Source organism: Planococcus citri, chromosome 1, assembly GCF_950023065.1.
Source record: "Planococcus citri chromosome 1, ihPlaCitr1.1, whole genome shotgun sequence".
In the NCBI taxonomy this organism is placed as follows: Eukaryota; Metazoa; Arthropoda; class Insecta; order Hemiptera; family Pseudococcidae; genus Planococcus; species Planococcus citri.
In genome coordinates this window covers 46,853,087-46,879,262 of record NC_088677.1, presented here as the reverse complement: position 1 = coordinate 46,879,262, position 26,176 = coordinate 46,853,087, and the positions used below count along the sequence as shown (strand labels likewise).

Genomic DNA, 26,176 nt, shown 5'->3' with positions numbered 1-26,176 from the left:
CTATTAATTTATCGATATCGGGTGGTTTTTTCCACGCTTTCATAATGACAGTGATGAATTAAAATTTTGCACGAATTTGAACTTAGATATCATATTCGTATGCTTCTTTATATAAGAAATTACACCATTTGTATTCGCTATCGCTATTGAGGGTCAATGCGAATATTGGGATGCAATTTTTAAGAGATCCGTTCATTTGTAACACCTTTGGCCGATGGCCATAACAGTTGAGAGTTGAGAGCTTGAGAGAAATATTATAATTTAGAAAACCTCTTTTGTTGAAGGATCAGCATTTTTTTGAAATTTTATGCTCGCAAAAGAATTATTTTTTACAATCAACTGAGAATAAATTTGTGCGGTAATAAAATTTCAAGTTCTTTTTTATGTACTATTTCAACGCGAATTGAAATTCATTAATCGCTAAATCGTTCTGTGAAAGATAAGAAGTTCATTAAGGTGTCTCGAGTTCTCATTTTAATTAAGTTGTAATAACTTTTTGGAATGAGTCGAGTTCACGGATTTCATATTCAGAATTCTACCTAGCATACGACTACTTATTATGAATTTTATGATGGAGTGTATTATTGAAAGGTAGGCGTGAAATAAATTCGTCCAACGTATAATGAAACATTTCAATTTCATTTTCGAACAATACTTGGAATGAGTTTTATAATTCCTGTTTTAAGTACGCCCGCGATTTCGTCACAGTAACAGAAAAATTATTCTCTTCAGGGTAGCATAGCATCACATGATTTTTAGAACCGTTCATCGTAAGTAATTCGTAATTAATTGAAAAAGTTCCAAGAAAGGACTTCGAGTAGGTACATACCTATCCTTGAAAATATATCTTTTACCACTATGTATAAAAATAACGAAAAAATAAGAGATAAGTATAATTTAATTACTTATCTACAAAATAAATCAACGATCGAATTTGATTCTGAAACTTTCCTTCGTCAAAGTGATCAAAATTTTTAAAATTTTATTCAATTTCAATTTTTTTTACGAGGACGAAACAAATTCAACTTCAAAAATATAAAATGGAATGCTTTTTTTAAAACACGAATCCCAAGAAATCGAATTAGAACCCCCTCCCCTTTTTTGAGATAAAACTTGCATAATTCTGCATGGTTAACAAAAATCAATGCCTTCTCTTTCATCAATTTTCTATTTTTTACTCGATAATTTATTCACAATGGTACTCAGAAATTACCTGCATCACCGAAGGAGCGACTTTCCCTCTTTAAATCTACTTTTACAGGCGACATATTTCACATTACATTTTTTTTTATAGGTTGCCTAACCATTACCGACTCTTTTTTAGAAAATTATTGTTCACGCGCTATTTTGTATGATTCATGTCAGTTTAATTTTCACAAAATGAAATTAAGCTCAAAACATTAAGTACCTACTTCATCCCACAAAGAATAGTTGACAAATAAATTTTACAGATTTTGAGGGGTCTGAAATAAATCTTGAATTTTCCACTGACTCGTAAAATAAATATATGCAACATCCAGCAAATAAGCTGATTCACTTTGTTGATTAAATTTATTGCACGCAGACAAAGAATTTACCTACTGATTCAAAACAAAACCAGCATCAGATAAACGTGTGATTTCCGCGAAATGTTTAATATTCTTGTAAAATTCATTACGTTCCCTTTGATAATTTATGTTTCACGAGATTGACTCACGTGTATGAGAATGCATAGTGAAACGAACGCCATAAACTCATTTTTATGACATTTACGTTTTGATATTGATAATAATTATACGAAAAGGTAAGTAAATATTGAAAAATTTTGATTCATTATATAAAAATCTTTGCTGGATAAATAAACATATTTTTAAAATTGTCGACGGTGTGATCTTCATCTTCGCTGATTCTGTTTGGTAGCTTCGGTGTTCTTTTCTAAACTCGTTAAATCTGGTATGTATTTATTAAGAAATCATAGTTAAAAATTTTACGCTTAATATCGTAAAAGATAATTCTAGGTCAATGTTTTTTTAAAAATTTTATACGTATTTATTTATATTCATGCAGATATTGTACCTACTGGTACATAACTACATACGTTGATTTTACATATTTTTCATTTTTTATCGACCTTCGAATAGAATTTTAATATATTAAACAGTCGAAAACCATTCGAATTAATTTGTTTCGAAATGCTCGTAACATGGGAAATTTACACCAGACTACAGACGTAGATACGTGTAATTTAATAGTCACGTGAAAATACGAAATGAAATTTTTTTCGGAAACTAGTCCAATGGTCGTTTGTTGATAAACAAAACATGTTGTGAATACTCGTATTTTCCACACACGTGAATAGAAATGATCTCTACAGCATGAATAAACGTATTTATCAAATGAAATATTTAATCTAGACGCGTATGTAAACAACCCTATAAGATAGGTGCTTGACCAACGGCCATCATGAGTGCAACTTTGCGATGGAAATCCTGCAGGCATCTGAAAATTTTCCAAGGAAGTCATCAACCTTGGGCGATGAATTGGCGAGAATAAAGGCCAAGGCTTAACGCTATGCAGAACCTACCTCACCTGTTTATTTTCCGAGAAAGTTCCAACGATGATGAAATTCTTATACGCAGAACGACATAATAATCCAGTCCACATACACGTATGTATCTCCAAATACGCGAATGAATTGACCAACGGAGTATACGATACGCCCATATATCCGATTGATTCGAATGACACGATGAACGTCACTTATCTCAGATAATTATTTGTGGGTATAATCTTTATCGCTGCACAAAATTTGCAACATTGTCGCTCGTACGTGTTTTATGTACATGACACGTAAGAAAATATTGCAGCATTTATACTCTTAAAACGAACAATTTGCATCATTTTTCATTTCTGGTTTACTTTACGCACTTTGATGAATCGTGTATGATTATGCGAGCGAGAACATGGCGATAAAAGACGATTTCAGTTGAAATAATTCGCTTCTGAAGAGTTTTGAAATCTGGAATACTTCCTAAGCCGTATAATAAAGGAGTATTTACATGCCAGATTGCATCAATTTTTTCAAAAATTAAAAGGGAATACGTTTCTTTAAAGTTGACATGTTCGCTTCTAGATTTTCTTTGAAATTATGTGTCTTGAAAAATAAATTTTTCTATCAGCTCAACTTGAACTTTCCAACTTTAAAACCTAAAACAATGCATTTGGAAAATTTCGTGATCAACAATATTGCTTATCATTGTCTTTTTGCAGGATCCCTAGGTTTTTTCAAAAATAATTTTTTCTGCAATAATTGCAATATTAGAAAATTTTCTAGGTTGAAATTTGGAACACTTACGTACATCCTTCATGAGTAGTTGAGATCCCGTTCTAAGAAATTGGTTCATTGAAAAAGCGAGGTAAAAAAACCTTCGCAGAAATATCTCTCAAGCTTTTAAGTGGTATAGCTTTCAACTTCATCACTGATCATAAAAACTTTAGTTTTACCTTCAATTTTGAAACTTGAATTTCAAGCTTTGCTCATTTCAATTACTGATTTTTAATCTCGAATAGGTACTGACGTTGTTCTCAAGAAATCTCAAACTTGTGAAAATTACGATAGTCGAAACCCATCCTTTAATCTCGATGGGAACTGGGGAAGGAGAAAAAAAGAATAAAATCGGAGGACCCAACTTCATTTTTGATTCGAGCAGATGTGAATTGAGTCTTTCTCAAAAATTGGATTCGCGTATCTCTGGTCGATCCAGATTTGTTAAAAATTTGAATAAAAAAACAGCACTACATAATTTAATGTTTTTTACCAACTAAAAGGGGTAAGTAAATATTTGACGAAATTCAAGACGTAAATTAATCAACTGGAAAGAATGCTCAAAAATGCGTCAATTTTTCATAAGTATTTATGACCGGTTTATCGAGTATTGAAAAACAGCAACAAGATCAAATATGTACTTGAGTCTACTGACAAAATACTCGAACAGGATCACATAGAAAAGAAAAAACACTTGTGTCGCGCTTTTATCTTAATGAAAAATATGGAAAAATGATTTAGATTTTTTTACAACTATAAAATATGTACATATCTAGTTATCTACTCTCTAAATTTGAAACAGTGAAATTTCACTGCTTAGCAGTCACGACGTTTTGCCTTTTTAAAAGCAGTAGTTTTTGACTGCAAAACAGTAGAAAATCTACTGAATTGGTCAGTCAAAATCATTTTTTACTGACCAATTCATTAAATTTTTCACTGTATTGCAGTAAAAACTACTGCTTTTAAAAAGGCGAAATGTCGTGACTGCTAAGCAGTGAAATTTCACTGTTTAAAATTTATAGAGTACTTAATTAAAAACAAACGAATACAAATTTAGACCAAAATACATCCAAATACGTCAACGAGTAAGTACGAGTATTTGGCTCTTGAAAAACTGACGAGAAAAACACATCGCGACGCCTTTTTTGAATCAGCATGTGATGCGTTTAAGCGAAAGGATCATATAATTTATGAAGGTTAAGTATAATATTATGTATACTTATATTTTCATAATTTTATGAATCAGCCATAAAAGTTCGATTAATTAAGAAACAAGCATTTTTCTTCCTTTCATGCTTACGCGACATATTCCACATACCGTCTAGTACATCATTTTAATATGGTAATCGTTAAGCTACCTACTCGATATTACATGTGGATTCGAGTAAGTACGCGTACCTCTACCTATGCATATTATCTACTGAACTGCAGTGAAAGCGAAATCATCACATCAGCTTATACATAACTGATACTCTTACATAAATGGAAGACAGGTTCAAGATCAATCGTACATATAGGATATACTCGTATCTAAATATCTACATACTGTACTGTGAAAAAATTAACCAGAAATATTACAAATTCTCGGATTTTTCTGAGTAAAGAGGCAAGAAGCATTAGATTGGATGCTTGGATGCTGAGTAGGATTTGAGAACGAGGAAATAGATTACATTCGAATTTGGCCGAATTCATTACTGCGAATCGAGACGAGGTCAAGTATAAAACGATGTGTGTTACATGGATTACGTAAATCGATTGTAGTCATTCAAATGATCCACGAATTCCAGCAGATGTCGTATTCAGATAGACAACAGATCGAGTCGAAGATAAAAATCAATTTACGTCACCGAGTACTGTACGTATTATGATCGTTATAATATGTACTAAGATATACCAATACCTGCCTATACTTATACATACATACACCTTGGTCAATAACCTACAGTGCGACGTTAGAACTACATAATAACGAATTTAAATACGACTCGACTATGTATGCCCAGAAGAAGTGAAATAAATCGTGAGAAAATGATAAACAGGGTGAAACTGAACTAAACGAAAGATTTTAAAAATCATCAGATTGCACAAGCACAAGGTGCAGAAGAAACAAAATTATTTTTTCTCAGAATATTTCCAATCGTTTCAATTTTTTACAATAGGTATCCAGCGAATAAAATTTTTCTGATTTTTGAAAAAAATCATCATTGAAACAATAAAAATAAATACGACAAATGTATAGGTAATCAAGTTTCGTGACATATGCTATCATATCGTTCTAGTAGTTCCTCTTTTTAAACCCTCATCCGTCCCTACCCTCAAAATTGACAGTAATTTGTATTAAAAGTACGTTTCTCTTTACTCTCATCTCATTGCGGTGTGTTTCTATACGGTGTCCTCCAAATTTTAAAAATTAAAAAAATTATCAACTTTTGAATACTTGCTTTTTTTGAAACTCGCTGATGAAGGCACTTGAATTCTGTATAGTGAGAAACAGGATTTATGATTCCTTTGCTCTTTTCCTTCAAGTTCAATGATAGGACTTGTAAATTCTTCTGCAAGTATTTTTTTTATAGATTAAGGCAACAATGTATGTGGTTGTGTGAAAGCTTTTGAATATTTCCCAGGATAAAAATTCTCAAAAATTCGTCAAACAAAAACAGGGTGAAGTCTTGGCTGAATTTTCTCAAATTTTGGTAACACCCTCACAATGAGACTCTAGAACAGCTCGAATCCATCATTAATCGATTCGATAAGTCGAAAATAAAGAATATACCAGATTTTAACTTTTTACTCTAATCACACTTGAAATTTAGATCAAAATTGGGCTTCCTACAGGACTGACTTTTGCGTTATTGAGCAACACACCAAAAAAATTCAATCAATCGATTCATTTGGGACTACGATGATGAAATCAGATCTACAAAATTTATCGTTGCAGCCTAAAAGTTATAAAAAATGAACGGAATTTTACTATTTTCTCTTTTCGATAAATTACCAAGCCAACGGGTGTCACTGCATCAAAATTCTCAGCACCATGAAATATACATAAATCTACATAGTACATACGTATAAATTTCACGCGACATCGACACCTCTTCATCCGCACCTAATACGGATTAAGTACGCGGATGAATAAAATATCGAAAAATCAATTCAATGTTACCAAACTCTTGAGAAAACGTACTGAACATAGATTACAATGAAAAACAGGACAAAAATAGAAATAGTGAAACAAAACAGGCGCGAACCTTGTCTCAATGATTCACTACTTTTGCTATAAATTTCCTATGCACATACGATAAGGTGTAGCCATGTCTCATTTATTCGCAATGACGCTGACGCTACCTTCAACTTTTGCCTTTGACTACACGAGTGACTCGTTCACCCTGAGTGTATCTATTTCTCGATTCGTCGTTTTGTTTTTGTACTTTGACTCCGGCTGTTCTTTACTATTCGAATTCTTTACCCGTTTACCGTATCCTCTTAAATCGGCGGCGTGCCGTACGTGTGTATATTAAGATCTGATAAATATTAAAATTTATATCCGGATGAGTTTACTCGCGACTACATATTTGTGTACTTAAAGAACAAATACATTAAACGCCAACAATAAATTAATGTCGTTCGTTTCCGACTTTTTAATGATTTTTTTTTCGCTTCTTGGAATTTTTTTTCATCCTTCTATCGATACCAACGCGAAGAATTCTATTACTTTAAGAAGAGAAGATACTGTATTAATAACATATCACAATACATATTATGTACTTTTCAAAGTCAAATTGTAAAAAATTGCGAGGCAAAAAATGACCACGTCTGTTAACTTTTTCAACCAACTTTCCAGTTTTCATCGTTCAAAATTGAAACAATTTAGGTATTTGAGAAATCGTAAAAAACTTCAAAGTGAAGAAATCCTCGTAAAAACATGCTAATTTAAAATTTTAAAAAAATCTCTAAAAAACAGTAAAGGTTCAAAAGAAATAATATCAGAAAAATCGATAAAAATTAACATTTCATCAAGAATCTCACAATCAAAAAATAGGTATCTCTCATATCTTCAAAAGTTCATAAAAAATCCTACCAAAATTGTAGATAAATAAGAAATTTAATTTGAAATATTGAAATAACATCCAAAATTGTTTCAAAAATTCAAATAAAACCCTTTAAAAATCACATATTCTTTTTGTTTAAAATTATACAGAAGCATCCTCAAAATCAGCCATCAGGATAATATGTTCTTTCAAGATTAGAAAATCAAAAATCGTGTTCTTCTGTGTGTTCAGATTCAGGGTTCCAATTAACCAGACTTTCTGCATAAAATGCAAGGAATAGTGGTACTGGAACTCAGTGTTCGAGTGCATTGGCCCTCGATGTCAACGAACCTCATTCAACGTAATCGAAATAAATTCACTTTCGACGTTGAAAAAAATTATATAATTCGATAATAATAACGCGAAATTAAATGCGTCGAAATGAATGAAATTACAAGGTATACCTACTTTTATCTGCAAATGATACGATGACGTAGATATATGAAAAAGGTTGTTGGTAATCATCTGTACGCTGAGGCAAGTAGAAAATACGTCATGTTCAATAACCTGTATCCGGATGGGACAGAGTCGATGCGACGTTTGACGAAAATTAGAAAGAATTTGCAGACGCAAAGAATGTGCCCAGAAAGCTGTTTTTTTCTTCGCTTTTTGACCAATCAAAGCAAAGCGTCCCAGAGACGGATTATGCGTCAGCAATGATATTGGCTTCGTCACGTCGACCAATCAGTTGGAAAAGTTTTGATGGAAAAACTAAATTAGCTCAAAGTTCCGGTATAAGTTATATTTGGAAACCAGTTTACGCAAAAATTAACATTTTTGGCAAAACGGTGGCGCCGCCGATCAAATATTTTCAAATGGAGAGGGAAAAAGACGACGCCCTTGGCAATGAGTGCAAAATCCACCTACATTTTACATGTTTTGCAGGTAAAAGTATGCGACTAAAATCTACATACGTGTATATGCAGAACGGGAAACATACCGCCTTGAACTCGTGAATAACGACGACGACTTGATACGAAATCTGGTTTCTATACAATATACATAGTATAATATGATATATATTATCCACCCTTTACCCGCCTCGCTTGTTTCCACTGCTGGAGAAGGGTATTGAGAAATCCGTTACTCGGAGGTGAAAAAATTTCGCGTTTACGCATTTAGCCATTTCTTTGAGATGGCTGGATTTTAGAATTTCAACTGCAGACGTGACGAATAAAAAAAAAATTCTTCACACGGCCGCGACGAAATTACAGAATAAGGATGTAATCGTTTTTCGGTATACGATGCTCACTAACGTACGTAATACGTATACCTGTAGCTAGAGATGCACCTCTCGTTAACATTAATTACATTTTATTTGGGCGCGCAAGTTGCTAACATTTTTTCCCAATTGTAATTATCCAACTAATGAACTCCGACCGAGTATTTGAATTATTGTAAATTGTAAAATGACGTTATAACTCGTTGATGCGAAAGGAAACGATTTTTTTCAAATGCTCGCAATTTTTGCTATGAGATTTGTTTTTTTTTATTATTTGTTTTTTTTTTTGCGTACACCTACTTTGTTTGGTAATTAAGACAAGCCCGAGTAGATAAATCAACAGCTCGATTGCTTCCTGTTTAGGTTGTACTCGTATATGCAATAGGCATTAAGGATTCGCAGCGAGAGAAATGGCACGCTTACTTGCAATTTTCCCGCTGGTTTTGAGTGCAACAGTTGGAGTGACCTATCGTATATTGGTAAAGTTGGCTAATCGATTGTTATTATCTTTGCGGTATGTTACGAAAGTGTAGGCTGTTCGTCTGTGATTTGGCACCATGTATGATATGTGTGTGTAACTGTGTACCTGCTTGCTGTAGCTCTCGAGAAAAAGTATGCAGACGAATTCTTCAGTTATATAGGTACGTTTTAAAATATCTGTTAATCCGAGTGCGATGTGATTTCTTTCTTTTTAATGGATAGGTAACGTTGATTAATTCTTGAAAAAGAATTGCTCAACCATTTTCAAAAAGAGAATGCAATTACTTGATTTCAATAAAAATGCTTCATTTTACCCACCGCTCTCTAAAATTGTTGGTTTTTATGGGGGGAAAAATGAAAATGGAGGGAGTTTTTTTTCTTGAATAGGAGGTTTTTATCTACGAGAATGCTCGTTTCAAAAATAAAATTTCCATTGGTTTTTCTCAATTCCGCTTCATTTTTAGATATCTTGACAAAAGTTAGAAAGCTTAATTTATCGAACGATTTTTCATGACCTTTTACTGAATGGGTCACTCTGTATATTTTTTAAAATGAAACACTTCAGAATCAAACCTTGATCCTACAGTCTAACCACGTTCTGTTGACATCAATTGACAATTGTTATTCAATGACCCACCATCAAAGTCTCACCCCACCTTGTCTGATATTTTTTAGAACTAATTTTTCATTTTTATCCAATTTTCATCTCGCAGACCACACTACGCATAACGAATAATACAACATAGTTATAATCCTTGGCCATGCCATGCCACGTCGCTGTCGAATTTCTTCACACCGCGATTGAAACAATAGAAAGGACAAAAGATGACTTCGCAGGGAGCCCAGCAGAAGTCAATGTTTCAGCAGGTACATATTTTGCAAAACAGTTTAGCGCAACGATACCTACCTAGATACCTAAGTACATAATTTGTAAGTAGCGTTATCCGATATGTAGATCGAAAACATAAACTCGTAATTATGGATAATTATCGATGAGTTCCCGAATCGCGTCTTCAAGGTCATCCTAAACTATATGCAATTATTTCTTTACATAATTTTTTCGCCCAGATACATTCCTACGCCACGCCATAATCATCAATTTTTTCACACTTGGCAGTTCGGCTATAGCTACAGGTGCGGTTCAATACACGCTGCCATATTCATATTCCATAATACAGGTATTTATATGTAGTACAATCGCAACTATTGAAAAAAAAATGATCGTCTTTTCAAAAGCTCACGCCGATACATCTTACAAAATTTCAAACAACGCCTCGAGTAACTGCAGATAACGTTGTTTGCAATTTCGCAGAAGGTCGTCCGATGTACCGCGATGGTATTTTTTTCGTCGTTGTTCTCAATTCTCGATCGAACAATCACGACTTATCATTTTTTCATTAGTCGATCGAAAAATATTGACTTTTCTCACGAATAACTTATGTCGAAATTTTCACTCCTCGATAATTCAATTTTAGACAAATTTTACGCGCTAAAATTCAGTATGAAGTTGGACGGCGCCAAGCGACTGGCAATGGTAACTGCTCCGAATTTATTCTTTCAACAGCCGATGGACGACGCGACGATCGAAAATCATCGATGTGCCGAAGTACGTAGACGTACTAACACCTTTTCATTTCATCTTCATAAAATAAATTATGCAAACACGCGCGTCGTAAAATTTTGCGCACATTTTTTCCATTATAAAAAAATATAAATCGGATGAAATTATATTATTTACACGAGAACCGCCAACGACGTGTTTCGATGACAAAAAAAATCAATCCGGTTAACTGGCGCGATATTATACGCTCTTGATTTCAAATTACTCTGTCCTGTACCTTACCTACCTACACGTTTATACATGGTCGGAATGCGTGTGTTTTATATGTATTACAAATTCGCGTTTGTATACGTATGTACGCTAGTATGTTTGATGAAAAAAGGATTCAATTATATAATATTTCATTAAACGAAGGCGACGTTAATTCGATGATTTAACAATGTAAAGGCTACTTGAGTCGAGCCAATCTTAAACTTGTGCTGTTGGATTTCTTCCGGTACCGAACGTCACGTAGTTAGTCGCGAGAACGGAACCTCGAAATTGATCGTATTCCTATTATACATATTGAATTTCAACGGATATATCACACAAGGTCTTTACCAACAATTTCTGTGTACGCTGAATCACAACGTCCGTTTAAGCTTTTCTTCAAATATCCCGTAATTCTTCTGATTAACAATTTATTAGTTTTAAGGAATCGGAGATCGTCATCGTCGTCGTCGTCGTCGACAGAACAAATGCACGCGTGCACAGATGAAAACTTAGCGGAAGGCAAGATAGATCATACCACAGAGGTTTGACTCGTATACCTGTATCCAATGGCATCGTTTACAAATTTAATTCTAACCACGAAACGCTTCATTAGAAAATATGTACATATATTCGGGTCTGTCTATTTAACAGCCGTGTATTCGATTATACTTGACACAATACCGCACTATAAGTACATACAAACGTGTAAGGTGCAACACAAACGCCTCGGGTGCGGACTAATTTCTATTCAGCCTTCGGCCAAGATTACGTCTTAATTTCATCCCAAAAAGCAGGAAGATAACCGCAAGAATGCACGTACCAAAAACTCGCAGTGATGTACCTCATTTGCGACACTTACGTAGATGAGGAGGGAATGTGGGAAAAGAGATCGCAAAATGCGGATGATGTTCTGTACTTATTTTTACTTCATTTTTTTGATGATTTTCATAATGATTTTATCACCATGATTAAATCAGTGATTATTCTAAGAATTTTTTGGAGCTACACAAGTGCAAGGGGTGCAACTGCATCGGACCCGCAAATTTTCGAAGGGCCCGCAAATGAAGTTGGCAAAACTTGGCAATTTTGAGTGACAAGTTGGAAAGTTTACAATGAACTGACATTTCTGAAATTCTTGAATTGCGTTTAAAATAATTGTTAAAAACCACTATGTTTCAGGCAAAGTTCCTCAAAAAATTTTCGTCCTCGCTCTGCTCGGGCATTATTGTAAGCTTCTCTTCATACATATTTTTGAATTTTAACATTCTCAACAAACTCACATTACAATTTAATCATTTTTCATTTAAGTATATCTTTCAAATGTTTGCAACTTCTTAATAAAAAATAAAGTTGAATTCCACTTAATTACAAAGTGTGTACAAAATCTGGTAAATAGGTAAGTTGTTGGAAAATTTGCGATGTTGGGGTTGGTATTTTCAAAATTTTTTCCCCTCCTACTAAAATTGGTTTGCTTCTCCCCTGGGCAATGGACATATGCTAAGTAAAGAATGAGAAATAAGAATATGTACACCAAAAACATTTGGGGCCCGCAAAATTTTGCACCAGGGCCCGCACTGGCTCTCGCCGGCCCTGCAAACACAAGCAGGATAATTTTCAGTATCAAGATTCCCCCTTATTTTTCCAACTCTCCCTGATTTTCTTACCAACCCCCCCACCCCACAGCCAGATAAAGTTTGTTGAAAACTATGTATTCTGTTTTTCTGAATTCAACATTTTTCAAATTTAATCATGGGTTTTTTGAAATGGGAACTGCATAGAAAATAACAAAATTGGCCCGAGCGAAGCTATGGCGAAAAATTTGAAAAATTTGTAGTTCGAAAAGCAGAACAATATCGATTTTAATTAATGTACGAATTCAGTTTTTCTGATCTCAACTTTTAAAAAATTTCATAAATAGTTCCTTGAAATTTGAAGCGGGAAGAAGAGAATCAAACTAGCCCGAGCGAAGCGAGGGCAAAAGCTTTCCAAAATTCGCAGTTTCAAGAAGCAAAACAGCAATAATTTTGATGTGAAAAGTCAGTTTTTCCACCACTGATATTTTTAACAGTTTGAACAAAAATATTTTTCAAGCACAAGATTAGCTCTTTTTTCAACTTTTTTTTCATTGAAAAACTCCCAAGCAAATATATAAATATCTATTTTTGGTACTACACAAATATGTTGGTACTACACAACAAATTTTTGGAACTACACAAAATGTGCGGAGCTACACGTTAAAATAATCACTGGATTAAATGTGATGGTCAAAAATTATCTCCGCAATTCTTTTGGTAGGCCAGCATAGAATTAACGCGAAATATCAAGAATAATCTTAATTTGTAAAGGTGATGTTTCAAGAACCCATCGCTTGGCAGAAAGACTTTTCTAAATATATACGTAGTTTGAGAAAAAAATTCGCATTCGTATGATTTCAATTGTTTTCACACAGTGAGCATTGAGGGAATCAGGTTTTTTAATCAACCCTTGAAAGAAGGATTGAAACCGAAAATTTATCAAAAATGGTTTTCTTTGCTATAAAATAGCGACACAGCGACATCTTATAGATTTGCACTTTTCTATTGATTTCAGCGCCTTTAACGTAGTAAGTAGGTACATCCTTTTCAGCATTTTTTCATTGTTCCTTATTTCTTGTCACGTTAGGAAAAAAAACATATTCAACTACCTACATCGATTTTTTTCAAAGATGATAAGAATTTAACTTACTGATTTTGAAAGTTACTTGTTCTTGAAGCAAAACTGTGTACTCACCTGAAACAACAAACAAAATAAATTGTTAATTACACACATATTAACACGCGACAAATCATCAATAGGCTACGAACTAACTTACAACTATTTTCAGCATAAAAACATTGGGAGAAATAAGCATTTTCAGAGTTTGCTATTTTCACGTTGTCGAAGAACACAAATGCCATGCCACAAAAGACGTATTCAAAATCTACCATCCTCTCTTTCTCTCACTTCAATTTGAAAAAAAAAATGCAAAATTCAAGTTTTTTCCTCTTTGCGTGAATGTACATAAATGTATACAGTCCTGAGTGGTATACCTATTACGTATTATTTTGCGATGATTCAGTATAATAACATAGTGTCAAATCAATTCAGTTTCCAGTTTTTTTTTAGACTAGTCTTTAGCTCAAAAATATATCAATATTGTTCTCGCCTTCCTTCAAAACTATAAATTGATCTTAAACCTGTACACGTACACGAATATCCCAAGTCAAACAAATTTACTGTACAGTTTCTTTTCGAACAAGACGTTTTAGGATTAGGTTATTTCTGTTCTAAAAATAAGTAAAATTAAACATGCATATTTATTAATATTCAGCACAAATGAATATGTACAAGTACTATAAATTTCAACTCTAAACTATGTAATTTCGTAATTTCAAAGTTCAAAACGCAAACGGTAGCAGATGAAACAACACGCCCCTTCGATCGTTACCAAGGTTTCGTCAAAATTTCAAAACAAGACCTTGGCCTTCTCTTCGGTGAAATCACTCAGCGTACTTAAGGTGTATAGGAAACGGGTAAATTTTCAAATTCTTTCTCATACATCTCATCCACTTCACGTAAACCCTGAAAAACGACTAATTTATTTCAGTACCTCGGACATGTAGAAATTCGCCGACGACGCGACGACAACTTTCGATGCAAATCTCGTGTAAATAAATAACAAAGGAGGTCACAATGAAAAACCTTAAAGCTTCGAGCCTTAAGGTACGCCACACTGCATCGCGAATGCGTTTATTTTTACAAAATAATAAAATTGCTGACCTTAATTTATTCTTAGTCTTAGCCAATCTAACTACATGTTATGTATATATATCTATACTCAAGTCGATAAATTACCCTTATTTCGCGCTCGCAATTTGAAGAAAAAAAATCGCCTCAGTTCGAGTAAATAAGTTTCAAGTTACACGCAAAAATCTGACAAAAAAGCACCCTGATTACTAATAAGTATAATCGCATTGGCTAAACAATTCCTTGTTCGATGATACGAGGGGCGGTAGAAAAGTAAAGATCCCTATTTTTTTTCTCAATGAATAAATCAGATAAAGTAAAAAACTAATATATTTTCAGAAACTACATTCTTTCAGCTATTTTTTGACATAATTACTTAAGCAATTAACACATTTTGTCTTATCTTGACGCGAGTTTTAAAAAATTTCCTCCTAAGAATTTGCGTCCAACGAAGTAGTTCGCGGTATCACCCAATTTTTGAAATTTGACGGCAAACCCACAACTGAAATTCATCAACAGTTGACCCAGAGGTATGGATTTAAGGGTACAAGTGTTCAACATGTGCGTAGGTGGTGGTCTTTGGTCCATGAAAGGGACATAAAGTTGAAAGACAAAAAGGCGACCAGGTGGTCTCTTTGGGCTGACTGATGCACTTGCACTAAAATGGTAAGAAAAATCTTCAAAATCACTGTATCTGATTTTGAGGGTGATTTACTGGTGAATTAGACAGGTTATTCGCACTTCTTCACCACATAGCAGGGAAAAATAGCAATATTGAAAATTGTGTGTCTTATGGGGTTGGACGCAAATTCTTAGGAGGAAATTTTTTAAAACTCACGTCAAGACTTGACAAAATGTGTTAATCGCTCAAGTAAATATGTCAAAAAATAGCTGAAAGAATGTAGTTTCTGAAAACATATTAGTTTTTTACTTTATCTGATTTCTTCATTGAGAAAAAAAATAGGGATCTTTACTTTTCTACCGCCCCTCGTAGATCTTACGATTAGATCAATGATAATATCGCGCGGTGATGCAAATATTTTCGCGGTGACTTCAGGCTATAGAGAAAATAAAATTAGATCCTGTAACTAATCCGATCTCGAGCACTGATATTGTTACGCGATTCTAAATCATAAGGCCGAAAAACAATAATTTTCCCTGCAGCTTGAGGAGTGTGCACTGGTTCTTTAACAATAGACCTCGCGCCATAACGCCAGTTCCGGGATCACATCCCCGTATCTTAGGACAATGCACCCCGCATGGTATACATTCTTATACCACGACTGGCATGGCATGGCACTCCCCCACGAATCCGTGTTAGATCTGCAGACGGCGACCATCGATGACCATTGCATTGAAAACGTATAATCCTATGAGAGTTTAAAAAGAATGCTATGCGTTTTTCATACGACATTGGCACGTATCCCAGTATCGAAAAAGTTGTCCCTTGAAGTTCATACCATTATTGGAGGCAATGTACGAAGTACGAACACCAAGACTTACGAGTTACGACTTATGAGCATACATACACATCATTCGTATTATATCTATGTGTATTACTTATACTTATACAACTATAACATCGCCCACTCGCTGTCCGCAAGAAAGCATTGGTTATTATTACATTACGACGAGTACACTGCACCACAGCGAAACTGGTCTGGTTTGCAACACTTGTCAGTTGCCATCAATGTCGTCGTTAATTGAAAATAAATTTCTATTTTTGCTCTGATTTTTAGCCCCACTTCATAGAAAAAACTCGAGATGGAAAATTTGGTAATGAAGATTGAGGAATAGGGTTTGGAAACGCGACAAATTCCTCATATACTCACTTGGTCCCAGCCCATTTCAAATGTCTCCTAATAATTCGTGGTACTCAAACTCGATTCCAAGTGATTTTCTTTTCCCTGTGCCAAAGTTCTTTCTGAGAATCAAGTTCATTTCGCCATTAAAGATGGCTGAAGAGCCGCTCAAAAGGAAGGTAGATTTAAGAAAATTTTGAGAAAAATTTAAAAGAGAATGTGAAAAAAAATTAGAGAAAAACACCTTCTAGTGATGTTATTTTGGAATATCAAACCAACTTAATACTTATGCACCTATTGTCATTTTGTTACCATGTCAAAAAATGAGTGCTTTTCAAAATATTGAGGGAAAAATTAGAAAATCAGAATATTTATTTATCAATTTGAAAATCCATAATACTTGATAAACAAAATAATATCTTGAAATTATAATGGCAAATGATTAACAGCTCAGCGTAAATGTATCTGCATATAAATCATGATTGAATAATCATTGGGAAAATATTGAATAAAATTCAAAGGCAATTAGGAATACGTCACCGTGAAGATTTATTTAACAGAGTGATATTCTGTTGAAAGTCTATTACATACAAAGGGCATTCAAATACAACTGTCAGTAGGCATTTTTTTCGGTGTTAACATTGCCTAGGGTAAAAACTGATGATTGCATCGGATAGTGCATTCAATTCTGCATCTAAAGCATCCTTCATCATGTTTGCACGGGTTATACGAGCCGAATCATAGTTGTTTACGTAACGCATGTATGATTTTCGCCTCCGAATTTTTACCATGCTTGACGCGGAACGCGACAGATTTTTGTGTTCGTTTGGGAAAAACTCCTCCTGAAACTATTGAAATAATGAAAGTGGCTTACAAGAAGGAGTGTATAAGTGAAAGAACAATTTTTCGTTGGTATAGGAGCTTCTCAGATGGTCGGAAATCAGCCGAGCTTATTCCACATGGCGGTGGACCTTCAACTCCGCGAATGGAGATTACTGTCAACACAATATGGGCTATAGTTCAAGAAAATTGGATGAATAACTCGCCAACATAATGCATTTATCGATAAAAAGTGTTCGTACAATTTTAACGACCGATTTAAAGTTGAAAAACATGAGCTCGAAATGGGTACCCCATTTTTTGACAAAAGAGCTTGCGCTACCTCTGCGTTTCTGGAGAAATACAGCATCAAAGTGTTCCCACATCCCCCCTATAGTCCAGATATCGCTCCGTGCGACATTGCTTTCTTCTCTGAGCTTAAAAAAAATTTAAAGAGGACGTCGTTTTACATCAAATATTACGGTTGGAAAAATTCGGAGGCGAAAAACATACACTCGTTACATAAGCAACTATGATTCGGCTCGTATAGCCGGTACAAACATGATGAAGGTTTCTTTAGATGCGGAATTGAATGCACTATCCGATGCAATCATCAGTTTTTACCCTAGGCAATGTTAACACCGAAAAAAATGCCTACTGACAGTTGTATTTGAATGCCCTTTGTATTATTTTTCACAAATTTGAAGCATTTCTAATTAGTTATACTCAACAAAAGAGCTTATAAATGTATATTTTAGATAACTTATTGCTTATTTATGGCCTTTTTTTTATGGTTTTAAGTATGACTTTATATTAAAATATGAATGAAATAATGAAAGGTATAGGTATTAGAATGTGAATTGATGAATTGTTTGCTTATGATAATTAAAAAAGTCATTCTCACTAATAATTTGCGATTCTTCCTCCCTCCCTCTCTCCATGCAGTTTCATATCTGGCTCATTATGTGAAATATTAACGAATTGTGCTCAAATTGTTCAATCACACAAGTTTTGCATAAAGACAAACCGAAGGGATTTAGTAAGAATGACTTTGGAAGAAAGATTAGCCACATCATAATTATCAAGAGGCATTCGTGGTGGAGGGATGAAAATCTCAAAGAGTGGCATTATACTATCAGGTAATTCTATACGAGTGAATTTGGTAGACGTCCTACATGTACTTTTAGGAGATATCAATCCAACAGCCCCATTATCCATCTCTTTATCTGTGAAAAATGGATTAAGTATAGGGCTTCAGTGAGATCATATTAACTGGAAAAGTGGAGCTGAGAAGATGCATGAAGCGAACCCTCAAGAAACGCAATTCTGTAAAAAGTCCAGTGTTCGGATCAATTTCAGATGGCGCCGCGGGGGGGTGAAGCAAAGCTCTCACAGATTAAAGAATTCAAGCACACGTTTCTTGGCTGACTTTTAGATATGTTGTAGCCAAGACCCTTGGGCATAACATATCAAAAAATCAGCCATTTTGGGCCGCAACTATATGCTAGATGGCCTTGCAACCTCAGAATCCTTGAAAATGAACTTTTAGCGCAGTTTGAAAACGTATGCTTCAATTGAAATGACGTAGCGTCGCGGTCCTTTTTCTCACGTGCATTCAAAACCTGAAATATCCAAATTTATCGTATCTATTTTTTTGAAAGCTGAAGACAAGTCCTTCAAAATAATGCATAGGTATACAATATTCATTTAAGAATACGATGCACAATGTATACATACATGCCATTTTGAAAAATTCTCAACTAGTATTAGTAACAGAATGGATCAGTTGTTACCCTATACTGCAAACTGTCATATCTACATATAAAAACAATATAAACATTGACCCAGTTGAATTCCAATACGACAATGACTTATTCACACCGAGTGTCAAGAAAACCTCATTAAATCTGCATAACGTAACATTCTGTATGGAAAAATTAGCTGCTGCGTGTGTTTCGTCGAGTCGAGTCGACAAACGCAAGTAAAAAATACAAGAGAAGAACAGAAAGAGATGGAGCAAAAAAATGAAACAACTACGACGACATAATAAAGCAATGAAATTACCGCATTATGTGAACGTTATCCTTCACACAAACGGTTCATAGGGTTCGATTTCGTGTCTCTCTATTAAAATCTCGAAGAATAATTAAACGCATTCAGTAAGCGCTTGTGCGCATAGCACAGTACGTATTTCGACGAAATAGCACGATGTCTCGTGGTGCAGTATACTCGTAGGTATGTCTAGGTATAGTAGGTAGAGGTACTACCTCTACTCACTAATACATTAAATACATATGTACGAAACCTAATGTATGTACTCGCAGTCATGTTAACGATATTAGTATCCAGTATTGCGTAAATTTCACGCCCGAAGAATCTTCCATCACGTAGCACGCGTTCTCTGTTTTACTCCCGCTAACAACATAATGAGATAAGGGGTCAATTTAACGCCTTATTAACCATGGAACATAAAACATAATGTACATAGGCATACACTCGTACTACTATGTAGTATGTACCTATACTCCGGAAATTCTTGTTCGAGCTTATAATTTTTATCGCGTGGATAAAGATTTTCTTTGAGCTTCCAAGTTCACCAGATTTCATATTTTATCTAGATTTTTCAGAAAAAGTGGACTCTGATTCTACGAGAAAATCTATTGGCAAAAAGGTAATTCTATTGATCCTGATTCACACAATTGAATAACCGAGTAATTAAATAGAGAAAACGAAAAGAGCGATTATTTTTTAATCGATTACACGACTTTTCCTCTTCAGATTTATAATTCTTCGATTATTCTAAGCCCGTTTTTAAAAATTAAAACATTGAAAAAATTGATCAGAAAAAATTCCGAAATACAAAGATTGGTTCAAAACTGAAAGGACGGTGGGAAGGGGGAGTCATAAGGGTTGGATGAGAAAATTAGCTGATATTCAAACTCAACGTTATAAAATTGCGCCAGTCGATATACCTTTACACTGCTGAATTCTGGCTCAAATTAGTATCCCTCATGTTCCCTTACCAAGGTATTGAGATCCTATTTTGAAAATCAGCTTGTTAAAAAGAAGGCAGTACCTGGGTCTTTGCCATAATTTATCCAAATTCTCAAATGGCAGCTCTGTACTTTTGCAAGCATCATACGAAGTTGAGTTTTCAACGTAAAAATTCGAGTTTAAGAGTTTCAAATGATCGATTTTAGTCTGGCTGTCTCGTTAGGGCATCTGAGATGCTTGAAAGTCACGAAGCCCTTTTCTAAATCTTTTACCCTTCAGAATGTCTAATTCATTTTACATCTTCTGCGTTCCGTCTTCAAATTCTAGACAAAAGGACTTAGGTATATGTAAACATGTAACTGCAGAAAAAATATGTCTTTCTGCTAATTATTGAGATACACCTACGTATTACTTGAAATATGTATGTATCATCATCTCGATCCACTTAAAAATCAAGTGTACCATGGTGAAAAAGCCCCAAGATACACCATATAAACAAACACTTGAGGCGATGCGATCAACGCGGCGCGCGGGATCTACTTATTAATTAGGTACCTACATACACAGGTTAAATTGCACTGCCGCACAACCATCTACCACAGTAAACAAATTATCGCCATGAAAACCGCATTCTTCGAGTTGGCCATGCCAAAACGCAGCAAATAGGCAAAAAAAAAAAGGTCGCCCCACGCTACTCCAATTTTAACTTCTCAGATCTCAGCAATACTCAATCAATGGCGCATAATAATCTTGGAACCTGCCGGGCCAACCAGGCGACGCTGCCCAAATATTTGTAACACAAGGTCTGAGCTCACAGTCACCACCATCGATTCGCATACGTCAGCGTGATGCGTTTGCTCGAAGCGGTTTTTCCGACTCGGCTATTTTTAGGTAGCTGCGTTATGCGACTCGCGGATCCGCCACAGCATCCCACACCAATGGAATGCGACAAATCACCACTTACAATACATAATTCGGAAATACCGCGCGTTCCATTCATTCGCGTTCATCTCGAGGACATTAAAGTTCATCACAATATTCGATATACCAAAATAATAATAAATACGTGTCTCCGACTCCGTGCAGCGGCGACAAACACTGCTCCAGTATCAAGGCTGATCCGTGAAAATTTCGTCATCGTCTCTCCCACTGCATACGAATAAAATCGCGGCGCGCATTCTTTTTTTAAGAAAAAATTCGCCGTTTGATCCGTAAACAATTTCAATAACTCTTCGGGCGTACCGTGCCAGAGTCCCGAATGCCGCGTGCAATCCACATGCAATGCAATGCAATCGGTTATCTAGTACTTTAACCTAAGGTACAACCACGAGTGAACTGATTCGCAAAAAAAAAAAAAACATTTATATTGATACAATATCTTTACACAATCCGCGATAGAATAGACATTCTGAATTGAGTAAAGACTTCCAAATTATACGTAAAATTTAGTGACGAAAAAAACGCTGATTTTCTGAAACAAGGGAATTACCTACAACAAAACTATGATCTAAAAAAATCCAAAAATCCAACCAACTTCTCAAATTTTTCAAAAATCTTGGGGTTCAAAAGTATTTCTATTTATCTATACATTTTTTCACTAATTTCAAAAGTGAATCTCAAAGTGCAATACGGACATTTTCATTTTTGCAGCTGCTCAATTGCCCTTTTTTTAATAGTAAAAAAAATTTCGTAACTAAATTCTTGGAAAATTGACCATAAAAAGTAACCGAGTACCTTACCTACATTCATATAGGTTAAAATTTTCAAAAATTTCAAAAATTTGATACTGAAAATTTTCATTTTTGAGATTTTTAAATGGCAGTCTGCTCAATTTCTGACCTTTTGAACGCATGTCTTGAATGTAAGAATTTGGTCAAATTGAGAAAAAAAATTAAACTTCAGTTTATATTGCATATTCTGTGCCTTATAAATCAATTAACAACGAATTCCAGCTGTTCTTGAAGCTTCTAGTTTGAAAAAAGATCTCCTGGATTAGGACTTGGAATTATTATCGTTCTTAAATTCTTGTCATTTATAAAATTAATTTTTTACATGGTTTCTCGCATACCGGAAAAAATCTGAAAATTTGGTTTATCACCGACCTCCTGAGTCGATTGGTGATGGTTTCATAAGGGTGCTAAATTTCATTTCTACCCTACCTATGGTTTTTTTTTTGAAAATTGGAGGATCCATTAATTGAATGGAGACCTCCGGACAATTCGAAACCAGATACCACTCGGCTCAGTATGTCGAAAATAAGGCACAAACTTGGTCAAATTAATCCAGATTGCGGGGCACTCTGTACAACCGAAGCAATAAATCCAGCTAATTTTAATTCGTTATTTTGATATGCTGTATAGTGTATATTATGTATGCATTCGCGTATAATTAAATTCCATACTCGACAACAAGATCAAGGTTTCAAAGTACATAAGTTAATTAAATTTACGTACGTATTCGACTACACATTGTCAACCATACGGTATCTCGTAACACTGATCCCTGAAGGGCTAATTTAATATCATCAAATTACTCAATGACCATATTGCATAATACCATATTCTCTCTAAGCACTTCAATTCGTATGCGAATAAAAAACATCGGTCTGAGAAAAAAAAGGACTCCGATACATCTACAAATGTCTAATCTATTTTCACTTCAAGCGAGTCCGAGTTATTAAAAAAAAAAAATTCATCACCGTAGGTAGCACATAGGTAGTACCTACATGTACATATGCATTATACTACATTTATGTCTATGTATTCTATCGTTGTCTACTATGCAGAATAAATTTAGCAAAGAAGAGAAATTATCAACCAGCCATAAGTCACTCAATTGTTGCGTAATGCAAACAAAATAACGTACGTATTAAAACATCGCATAATATACACATATGGCCGAATGCGAGAGTGTGAATTACATTTACGCCATATACCAAATACATACAACACATGAAGAATCTTCAAAATGAATAAATTCGCAACGTACACCTGAGTTATAGTATTTTATCGGTAAACGACAGCCATAAGAATAGGTCACGGTCGACGTTTCAATTGCTGCCTATCATCAAGGGCCCTACAATTATTTCCTTATCGCTACCGAACGACGCTACCAGCATTAAAAAATATTATTCATCGTAAAAAATAATCATTATACAAAAAATTTACGCTGCAATGAATCCGGGTACCTCAGAATTCGATCTTTGTGCGAAAAAAATCAGAAAGCTAAAAATAACTCGAATACACAATAGGTAGGTAGTACAACTTTTGAATTTTTCAAAATCATCAGGTTAGATTAAAATGAAATTATTATTATGTATTATTATTACTCGTGTAGAGGAAGTAACTGCCTTATTTAAATAAAATATTGATGATATCGAATCGATCGATTTTCAGAGCAGTGTTTTCAAATGTATCGAAGAAAAGACACTTTTTAAAAAAAATCAAAATAATGTTTCAAAATGAAATAGAGTTTCAGTTCCTTTTTTTTAAATTTGAAATAACTAAAAATTAGCTAGCCATAATGGACAAAAGTCAAATGATTTTTTGCCAAATTAAAATCATAAAAACTATTTCAATTGGTTCGATCTAAATACTTCGAAATGATTCCAAGGTTATAAAACACTCTCTAGTACGCAAAAGAAGAAGAATTTTACGCAGGAAATCAAATTTGCGCCACATAAAAAGTTGAAATGGAGGTAACTACACTAATTGGTTACTGTACGTGAACATCTACTTGATGCTATTTTAATAATTTTTCAACCGTTAAACAAAAGATCTTGATCGAAACAGTAAATTTTGTGTAGGTAAAAGAAGAACGCAAACCCGCAATGAAATCATTTCACGTAACTGCGGAGACGATATGTATTTTTGCAGCCGAGATTTACATTAATTAGCACATGCAATGTACATAATATTCGATAACTCGTCGTTTACTTTTCGTTGCATAACTTCAATCTGAATGAAATTAAAAATTCTCAAAGCAGGGTAATAATATTTCGTCCACGCCACGACAGCTGGGAGGCGAGGGAAGGAATGAATTGACTGAAATTTCAAGAGTACTCGCGAACAATGGAAACGGTGGAAAGAAATGAAAAAAAAACAAGTATGTATACCTTTACCTACCTACTTTTTTGAAACCTTTATCTCCCCATTTCATTTCCTAATATCTTTTCTTGATTTTGATTATAAAACAAAAGCAATTTTGAGTATTTTTCAACATCAAAGCAAGAATTGTAACACAAACGAAATAGTAAAGTAAATCTGGGCAATTTAAGAGGAAAAATTCTTATCATCGTGAAACGTCGCAAATAGGTTTTGCTGATAGCATATTATTCAACATCTAAAAAGTCCTCGAAATTTGGGTGGACACAATGCCCCTACGGGGGAGTGGAACGAATCCCAAATCATTTTTTTTTGCATTTTTACTCCAAACTATGCGTGACATGAAAAAAATGTTCTACGAAAAATGTATTATATAAAATAAGTTTTTCAAAATTTACGTAGGACGCGAACTTTCGCACTCGGAGCTCCTTCAAAGATTATGAACTTGAGATTACATGCGTTCTAATGTAATAATGCCCAAAATACCTACATATGCGAAAATGTGCGTTATAAAATTTCAACACACGTGTGCCTATCTGCGATGTACTGAGGAAAAAAAATTTCAAACGATTTCCTGATTCCAAAAAATTGATATTGGAGCACGACATACACTCCATATGTACGGTTTTTGACAGCACTGAGTTGAAATATCCTTTCATATTTTAGATAACTTTTGAGTAGTCCATCTCGTCTACTTAAAAAAAAAGTCCATTTTTACCAATTCGAGGACTTCGAGTTCAAATTTTGATTTTTTGGATGCATCCCTTGAATGCCCTCACAAAAATGCACATTTTTATGAAATCGACTGAGTTTAGGAATAAGAAATGTTTGAAATTAAATTTGGAAAAACTTGGATCAGAGAAGGTGAAAGAAATGTGGAATTTTTCAGAGATGAAGTCAATAGAAAGGCGGTAAATGGATGTTCAACACCCACCACCCTCTCCCTCCACTTACTTCCAATAATACAGGAAAAAATAGAGAAAGCAGACATCGAGCTCTTATTATAGGTACCATCTTCATTATTATTCCACGATCATTAAAACTTCACAACAACGATCACTTCACCACTCTCTTACCCTCTTCGCAACAACACAGCACAAGCTCTCAATTCGCGAAATAAATCAAGCCGTCGCGTAAATTAGAAAATCTTGGTAATCGGGCACCTACTCGAGACAGGAACTAGGTTGGCAGTGGGCAGATTGCAAGCTCAAAGTGACTAACAGTGTGTTCAACTGCGTATACTAAGTACTTGTGTATCTTGAACTCGACGACCGAAGAGATGAAAAATAATAATTATTTCAAATGGGTCATTTCATTTCGCCGACCAGCGAGTATAAATTTATAGATATGCACACCAAAGACCACGACGATGACTCTCGGACTCGATTCGGATGAAATTCTAAAATATACGTATTACGTACGGCCTTGACCACAACGGTAAAGGTCACGAAAAGGGATCCGCATTAGAGACTACTATACGTGCCACCTCCATCATTTCAGAACACTGTTCGGTATCTATAAATATATAAATCCGTCGTGTTCCCAACATAAAATATCATAATAATCGGTTACAATAATTACGAAAATTCCACAATACTTGACCTTGCACGTAATAGATATACGATACCGTGCGGACTATTTATAAATAAAAAATCGCAGGCATCGATCAACGTGTGCGAGTTATGCGATTAAAAAAAATGAAGTACATATTAAAAAAAGATACGTACATTACACTTGATGTACCTAGGTAGTGCAGATGCCGTCTCCCGATGAGGAGCCCGATCAG

At 34.6% G+C, this 26,176-nt stretch overlaps 1 protein-coding gene and 1 long non-coding RNA gene across 2 annotated transcripts in view; one reads left to right on the top strand and one right to left on the bottom strand.

Moving 5' to 3' along the window:
* The window catches only part of nudC (nuclear distribution C, dynein complex regulator), a 69,095-nt gene that overhangs the window by 15,183 nt on the left and 27,736 nt on the right, over nt 1-26,176 (bottom strand). The gene's annotated exons all lie outside the window — the stretch shown is intronic.
* Nucleotides 9,078-10,081, top strand: LOC135832341 (uncharacterized). The gene is made up of 2 exons (XR_010556299.1): nt 9,078-9,255; nt 9,808-10,081. It is a non-coding gene; the product is annotated as an uncharacterized LOC135832341 (long non-coding RNA).